This window comes from Tamandua tetradactyla, chromosome 24, assembly GCF_023851605.1.
Source record: "Tamandua tetradactyla isolate mTamTet1 chromosome 24, mTamTet1.pri, whole genome shotgun sequence".
Lineage (NCBI taxonomy): Eukaryota > Metazoa > Chordata > Mammalia > Pilosa > Myrmecophagidae > Tamandua > Tamandua tetradactyla.
In genome coordinates this window covers 55,391,874-55,399,752 of record NC_135350.1, presented here as the reverse complement: position 1 = coordinate 55,399,752, position 7,879 = coordinate 55,391,874, and the positions used below count along the sequence as shown (strand labels likewise).

The following is a 7,879-nucleotide window of genomic DNA, read 5'->3' as shown; positions in this document are numbered from 1 at the left end:
TGTTTGAACTAAAGTGTTTACACATTTACACTCCAGATGCCACATATAGTGTCTCTCTGTTCTAGTTTGCCAGCTGCTGGAATGCAATATATCAGAAATGGAAAGGCTTTTAAAAAGAGAATTTATCAAGTTGCAAGCTTACATATTCTAAGGCTGTGAAAATGTCTGAATTGAAGCAAGGCTATAAAAAAGTCCAATCTAAGGCATCCAGGGAAAGGTACCTTAGTTCAAGAAGGCCAATGATGTTCAGGGTTTGTCTCTTAACTGGAAAGGCACATGGCAAACATGACAGTGTCTGCTAGCTTTCTCTGCAGGTTTCTTGTTCACGAAGCTCCCCCAGGGGTGTTTTCTTTCTTCATTTCCAATCTGGCTGCTTGGGGTCTCTAGATTTTTCCAAAATGGTTCCCTCTAAAAGAGCTCCAGTAAGCAACACCCCCTTGAATGGATGGAGACACATCTCCATGGGAACTTTCTAAAAGCTCTCACCCAGCAATATTGAATAAGGATTAAAGGACATGGCTTTCTGGGGTCCACAACAGATTCAAACTGGCACACTCTCTATATAAGTTATGGGCACAACCAATTCCATGGCTCACAAAACTGTAAAATTATCAGCCACATATATCTTCTGGTCATGCCCAAAAGTGAAGAAAAATGTTTTACTGCTATGGACACCTTCAACCTTATGTCTGCTGAAAAGAGCTCTGTCACCTTAGCTCTTCAGTAAACACTGCCTCCAGACTGGCTCTGCCATATAGTACCAGAGGGCGCTATAAACAGGCTAAAAGAACCCTGGGGCCCATCTTCCTGTTCTCAAAAGAACCAACAATGCTGCAATATAAAGAATGAACAAAAAAATACGTCCACCAAAGAAATAAGAGCCAGATCTATGTGGTTAAAACATAAAAAGACACAACTGGCACTAAAGCCTGCTCCTACGGGAAGACAGCATGTGCGGTATACTGCTCCTCGGCAGCAGATATCATAGGCCTATAAAAGAAAGTTCTGCAATAATTTTGCTTAAAGGAAAAAAACCTCTCCACCATTCAGATATTCACTAAACGTTTATATTTGCACCTCTAGGCTTCTTTTCCTGATTCAACTAAGTTCATCTAATATCTTCCATATTTAAATTACAGCCATGGCAACATTCTACAACCAGACTGACTGTTAAGTATGCAGATATTCGACAGCTTCAAGCAACTCTGGCCTCCTGTAAAATATTCTCCCATTGTCTTTAGTTATGTAGTTTATGTAATTAGTCTAGTTAACTATGTAATTAAATAATAACTATTAATCACCCACAGCCCCCAAAGTGGCAACTGCCTAATTCTAACCTCTCTCTGTTCAAAATGTTATTTCTATTTTGAGAGAACATCTAAGCAAGCCTTGCTCATCTGTGACATCTGTTTAGGACAGCTTAACCTGGATAGTTACTAAATATGGCATCCTAAGCACCAAAACTCCTTAGTTTATTAAAAAATAACTGCTGTTTTTATTGTGACTTCATTTCTGAATATCACAGACTATAAATCTGTACCCTCCCGTTCTCATGCTTAAGGACTGATGTGGAAAAGGTGGCATAAAGAGTAGAAGACTAGTGGGACAGAGTAAGTTATACATAGTAATACTTTGCCACCTCCCCCGATCTCCTTTCTAATTCTGCTTATACTTCTGCTTCTCTTTAGCTCAGTAATCCTTCGATGGCTCAAACTTAGTGTCTCAATGACTCAAAGCCACTAAACTGTTTCCTGTTTCACCATGTCCCTAAATTACCAAGGCCTTAATCAACAAAACAGTCCCCACTGGTCTTTGGGGACTCCTGACGCTCCCTTGATCAAATAAAAGGAAATGTGAAGTTACTATAATAAATAGCTTTACTAATCATCTTAATTTGCTTAAATTTCCATTTTTACTCAGGAAACTACAAAAAAATAAACAAAAAGCAACTGAGACAGTCTGACATACCAATAATCCTTTATGGCGCTAATTAAGACCCCTTCCTCCACGGAAAGGAGGAATTGTAATAAACAACTTCAGCAAGGTTGCATTTCTTCACCAAATAAGCCCAATCCTACACACCTGGCAAACAGTCCTTGCAAATTTATGGCCCGTGATCCATGACATCTGGCCGCAGACAATTCACATAGCTCATACCCTCCCTGCCTCTCCCTCCCCAACGTCCATACCCTGTTCTAAGTAGCTGTATAAACTGTTTACCCTGCCACTTTTCTTTGGGCAGTTACTTCCTTTTAGTTCTGCTCCCACATGCGTCGCTTAGCTCAATAAACTTATTTCGCGCCTTGGTTTTCAGAGTCTGTTTTTGACTTAACATATATATTGATTTTATGTTTGTCTTTTCATTTTCTCTACATCTATCCAGTCCTCTTTAAGCAATAAAAAATCTATACCATACATAATTTCTCACTATTATATTTTGTGAAAGTATAGGGAAGTTTTATGGGTAAATTAGGATATCTATCTGAAACTTTAGCAGTCTACCTGCATTAAATACTGTATGTATCTCTTCACATTATTTATATTTTTATTGGTTTTGGAGAGATAAAGTAATGGCATTTATGATATTAATTACACTTATGAGTTGGATTAAAATTCAAATTAGGATTGAAATCCAAAAGAGGAGAGGGAAAATGATCACTAGTATTTTCAGAATTCGTGCTCCACACTAGGCAATTGATAGGGTTAGGAGCATACATACTTTTATACAGTGCATACAGAAATGCTAGAGTATGGGTGTATCTGTAGAATTTGACAGAACTAATTCCTCCATTTCATTTCAAATATGAATGGTCTTCACATTTTCCAGGTTTCCCTCTGTCCTCCTTACCAGCTTCTTTCGCTGGTTCCTTCTCATCTCCCAGGTTTCTAACATTGGTGTATCCCAGGAATCAGTCCTCGGTCCTCTCTCTGTTACTCCCTTCCATGTTGATCTTATTCACTGTCATGGCTTAAATATCGTCTCTCTGCTCTCCCTCCACTCCCTTGATTTTATTGTTTCTCTTGTACTTGATCCCCTTTAGCTCCACTGGCTTCTTGCTCTTCCTCAAATCCACAGGCATTTGCCAGCAACAGCAGTCTCTCCCAAATAGCCATAGGCATCCTCCCCCCATGCCTCCATTTCCTTTGGACTGTTGGTCCTATCTCAAAGTTTCACTGAATACTTTCCTATCACCATATTTAAAATTTCAAGCCTGAGCCATTCACTGCATTCAGCACTCCCTCTACATACACAAAACTTCTCTTTTTCTACCTTATTTTTCTCTTTGCCACTTATTAGCCTTTTTGTCTCATTCTCCCTACCCCTATCACCCAGCAGAATGTAAACTGTCATTAAGACAGTGAATATTTTGTCATTTTGTCATTTTGGTCATTACTATATTCCTAACACCTAGAACCATACCTGACTCACAATAAATATCCATGGAATTAACAAACACAAGTCTCCATTTTGCAGTTGAAGCAATTGAGATTCAAAGAGTTTAACTACTACGGCCAAGATCATATTGATGATAAATGGCAGGCTGGGATTAAAACCAATGTAGGTCTGACTCATCCCACTCTCCAACCCTGATGGCAAAATTCAGTCATTTGAAATCTTTCCCCTTTTTAGTGACATGGGTCTAACTCACCATTTTGGCCACACAACAAAATCTTCTTAAATTTGTCATTGTTAGTAACTAGGGACATAGTTACCAACCTAAACATAAAGATGAATATTTTTAGGTAATTTAAGCAATGATGTCAATCATATGGACCAGACGTTTCATCAGAGCGGAGGAGGATGTACAATGAAGCTAACTAAACTTAAGTTTCAGGACCTCTCACTTTTCGGGCTCTCTTCAAGGCCATGAGAGGGATCCTAACAATGTGTTCACATGGTCATACATATTTTTATGAAATTTTCTGAAGTAAATTTAACCAAATTGACTAGGACTGCTATTTTTTCCTCACTTCCACCTCCCTTTTTGCACTTGCTTTTGTATTAGATGACATGAGAACAGAGTAGTTCTAAGTGTTTTTGAGACCTGGCTAAGGGGAAGTTGAACTGAGGGCACGTTATGTTAGGTTTAGTGGTATATAGTTTGGTGGTTCACAGTCAGCTATGAATAGTTACATTTTTATTAACCATCCTGATATAAGAATAGCTTCTAGAAATACCCCCTCTGCTCCCTTTGCCGACTCATCCATCTTCCTGATAAGGATCAGAACGGTTCTTAAGATACACAATATCAAAATTTTGCAGATGTGGGATAAGCAAGTTGAAATGTATAGAACCAGATGCTCATCTGGGTAAAAGTCTTCCAGTCATTAGATTGAAAAATAATAAGCAGAGGATTCATTCCATATCAATCCTAGACCAAAACTCTAGACAAGCCTTCTGTTAAAGATTGAATCATGTCTCCCACAAAAACATGTTCAAGTCCTAACCCCTATAGAGGTGAAATTACTTCTAAATAGGATCTTCAGAGATACTATTAGTTAAAGTGAGGCCAGACTGAATCAGGATGGGTCTCAATTCCGTATGATTGGAGTCCTTATAAGCCCTGGAAATGGATGCAGAGTCAGGAGGACACAGATGGGGAAAGCCATGGCCAACTGACTGAGGCAGAGGTGAGTTATGGATTGTCTGCAAACCATCACTGAAATACTACAGACTCCGAAGAAAGCATGATCCTGCCAGCACCTTGATTTTGGACAACCTGCCTCCAAAACTCTGAGCGTATAAACTTCTGTTGTTTAAGCTAACCAATCTATGATATTTGTTATAGCAAACCAGGAAGACTAATACACCTCCCCATTTCAGGAATATGCTCTGTAATGAAGGGGATACAATTACAAATGTTTCATACATGTTTTTCTATTTGATTGGAATCAAATTACATAAAAGTCCTGGGTTTGTAGAGCACACATCTATGGCAGCATGACAAACAATCGGTATACCTGTATATGAAGCTGCATGTTTTATTCATTCAGTTATCAATAATAAAAACAAATTTTTTTTTCATGTCCCACAACTTTAATAGAATATTCCAACTAGTCTGTCCACGCCGAGAACACCATTTCCTGAGGGAAGGCCAAGCACTCTCCACGAACTGGGGTCACTGCTGCCAGCGCTGCTAGTGCATGCCCTAAGTGAGCCCCACACTGCCAAGGCCGAGGCTGCAGACACAGGCTTCTGGACACTTCACACAAAGTGAGCGATGGGGTCAAGGAACAGGAGCTTCTGAGAAAGCACAACTCGGAAGTGACTCATTACCTTTCCAACCCCAGTCCCGCAGCCTCATCTGCTAAACTGCAGACAACCCACAGATCTTGCTTCTCTAGCTACAAGCCCTGGACTCTTCAACAGCGGACATGGCCTGAGTGTCATGAGAGCAAGCCCTGCCTCCGGGAGCCGTGGCAGGGGCAGCAGCTCCTTCCCTGCGGGACCCCGGCTGCACCTGGTGGCTGCCTCTGCCCGGCTCAGACACCAGGTCTCCAGTCACAGCACAGGTTCAGGACTGGGAGGGTGAGCAATGGCCTAAGTGCAAAGTCCTCCCGACCACGAATGAATAAATAAATATGTCAATGAACCACTAGAGCTACCACCTCTGTGTCGGTGTGTGCCACGATCCCCACCCCCACCCCTAGGAAAATAAAACTAAAGAAAACCACACGAAGGAGAACACAACTTGGCTCTCCAAGGCCTTGCTGAGAGGACGCAAGTGCAGCAGCCACAGCAGCTTTCACAGAAACAGGTTCAAGTGGCTAAAACCGAAGGGCATGGGTCTCTTCGAAAGAAAGGGAAGTATTAGGTCCAATGGCAGAAATGGTGGGACCACATCACCTGCAATCTACCCCTCGGCTGAGCCCATCCCCCCCCCTTATGGTCTCTTTCTGGGGCCTTCCCTAAGGGCAAAGTTCACTGAGTAGTGCAGGGTACCCTAGGCTGCAGAGGGCACTGGAACTAAACCTCCTATTTCTGAAATGCGTAAAAGTTGCCACTGTACAAGGTAAGCAAAATAATAAGGAAAAAGGGAAAGGGAAAGTGAAAATCATGCACTTGGAAGCAAGGCAGGCGGGCACTGCGATACAACTGTGCGGTGTCCGCATCCGGACAGACGGCCCCGCGGGGGTGCAGCTCACTGCTGCTTGCACTCGGCCGGCTGGCTGGGCTCCTGCTAGAAATGTACGAATGATTAACAGACAAAAATTACACCTTGGGGTTTACTTCAGTGTCTTCCTCCTCTTCTCCCTCCTCATCACTTCTAATTCCTCCTCTTCTCCTTCCTCGCCTTCTTCAAAATTGTCGGCATCTTCTGTAACCTCTCCGGTAAAGTAAAGCTCTGCGCGTGGGACAATCCTCTCACGGGAGAAGGGGCCAAGTTCAAAGTCAGATGCTAATGTGAATTCTGAATCTTCATCCAGTGGTTCTCCATCCCCAGATGCTTTTAGGGGACTGAAGAAGTTGAAAAAGGAATCATTGGGTACTTGTTTAGTGATTGTTCGAACAGTGCCTCGACCCTTATGTTTCTGTTTTTTCTTGATTGTTTTAACTGTGACGTTTTTTCCAGTCAATAGTCCATCCATCACAGTCCACTATCTCAGGCCCTCGAAGGAAAAGGGATCAGCCGCATCTGGTTCTGACTTCATCTTGTAGGTTTTAGTCAGGACTGAATTGGTAAAGTAGTCGCTGGGCTCAAAGCGGAACTCTAACACAAAACACACAGGCTGTCCAGGATCTGAAAATTTCACCTTAATATCCTGAAGGTGTTTCAAGATTGGTTCATCATATTCCTGTACTAATTCACTTAGCATATCTACATTTCTAAAGATGGTAAACCAGAACTCAGGAATTCCTTTGGGATTTGGTTCTTCTGCGGTTGCTGCTTCTTTTTCGGCTATAACTAATTTATTTCTCATGTCTCCAGACAATTTGTCCTCTTCTTCATTTTCACTGTGCCACTCAGATTCAGCATCTGTTGGCTCAACATCACCCATGATGAACTCCCTTCTCTTGTCAAAAAGAGGCTGGTATAGTGCTGCATACTTTCTTTCCAAATCATGAACTTCTTCATAAAACTTGGCTTCCATATGAGCACATTTCACCTGAAGTTGTTTCAATGCATTAATTCTTCCTTTTACTGCTTTAGGTAAAGTTTCAATATAGCCTGAAGGAGTGTGAGAGACATTTTCAAGTCGTTCTTGTAAAGCTGCCAAAACTTGAGGGTTCTGCATCACCTGATCTGTGAGTTTTTCTTTATTACTTGCATTTTTAGCAGCTTCCAAGGAATCTGAAGGAACTCCATCTGAAAAACTGTTATCTGCCATCTGAAAGGTTTTATCCCCTTGACTGGGTAACTCAGGTCCGACCCAGTTTACTCAGTGCACTAGTTAGCGTGAGATGCCGCAAACCAAGTCCCCTGTGCAGGAGGGCACATACTTGCCAGCGTCTCGCTCTGGCTATCGAGCTCCCAACAACAGCCGGCCCGAGGCCTCTGTCTCCGCACCTCACGCCTCCTACGGCAGCGGCGGCACCATAAAAACAAATTTTGACCAACCACTCTAAATTATATATCTATTCTTTGTATAGAAAATTATGCTAATAATCACTGTTATATGAAGAGAAGATCAGATAGTATGTAACCAAAAAATGTAGTGTAAATGTATTTTAAAGGCTTTCCAGGCAGATATGTAACAAAAACATGCTATTTTTTCTGGATTTTATGTTTGTGGTATGTTTCAGCTTTACAAAGTTTGCTATTTATTGTGGTTTCTTTTCTCATTCAAAATAAATGTTCATATTTGCAGTGAAATTTACATTGTGATTTTGTATTCTTTCCTTTAGAGGAGCTCCATAATTGTATGAACTTCAGAC

General features: G+C 41.5%; 1 pseudogene; it reads right to left on the bottom strand.

The window, feature by feature from the left end:
* Positions 1 to 6,138: 6,138 nt before the first annotated feature.
* LOC143667984 (nucleosome assembly protein 1-like 4 pseudogene) lies at positions 6,139 to 7,378 on the bottom strand (annotated as a pseudogene).
* Between the last annotated feature and the right edge of the window lie 501 nt (positions 7,379 to 7,879).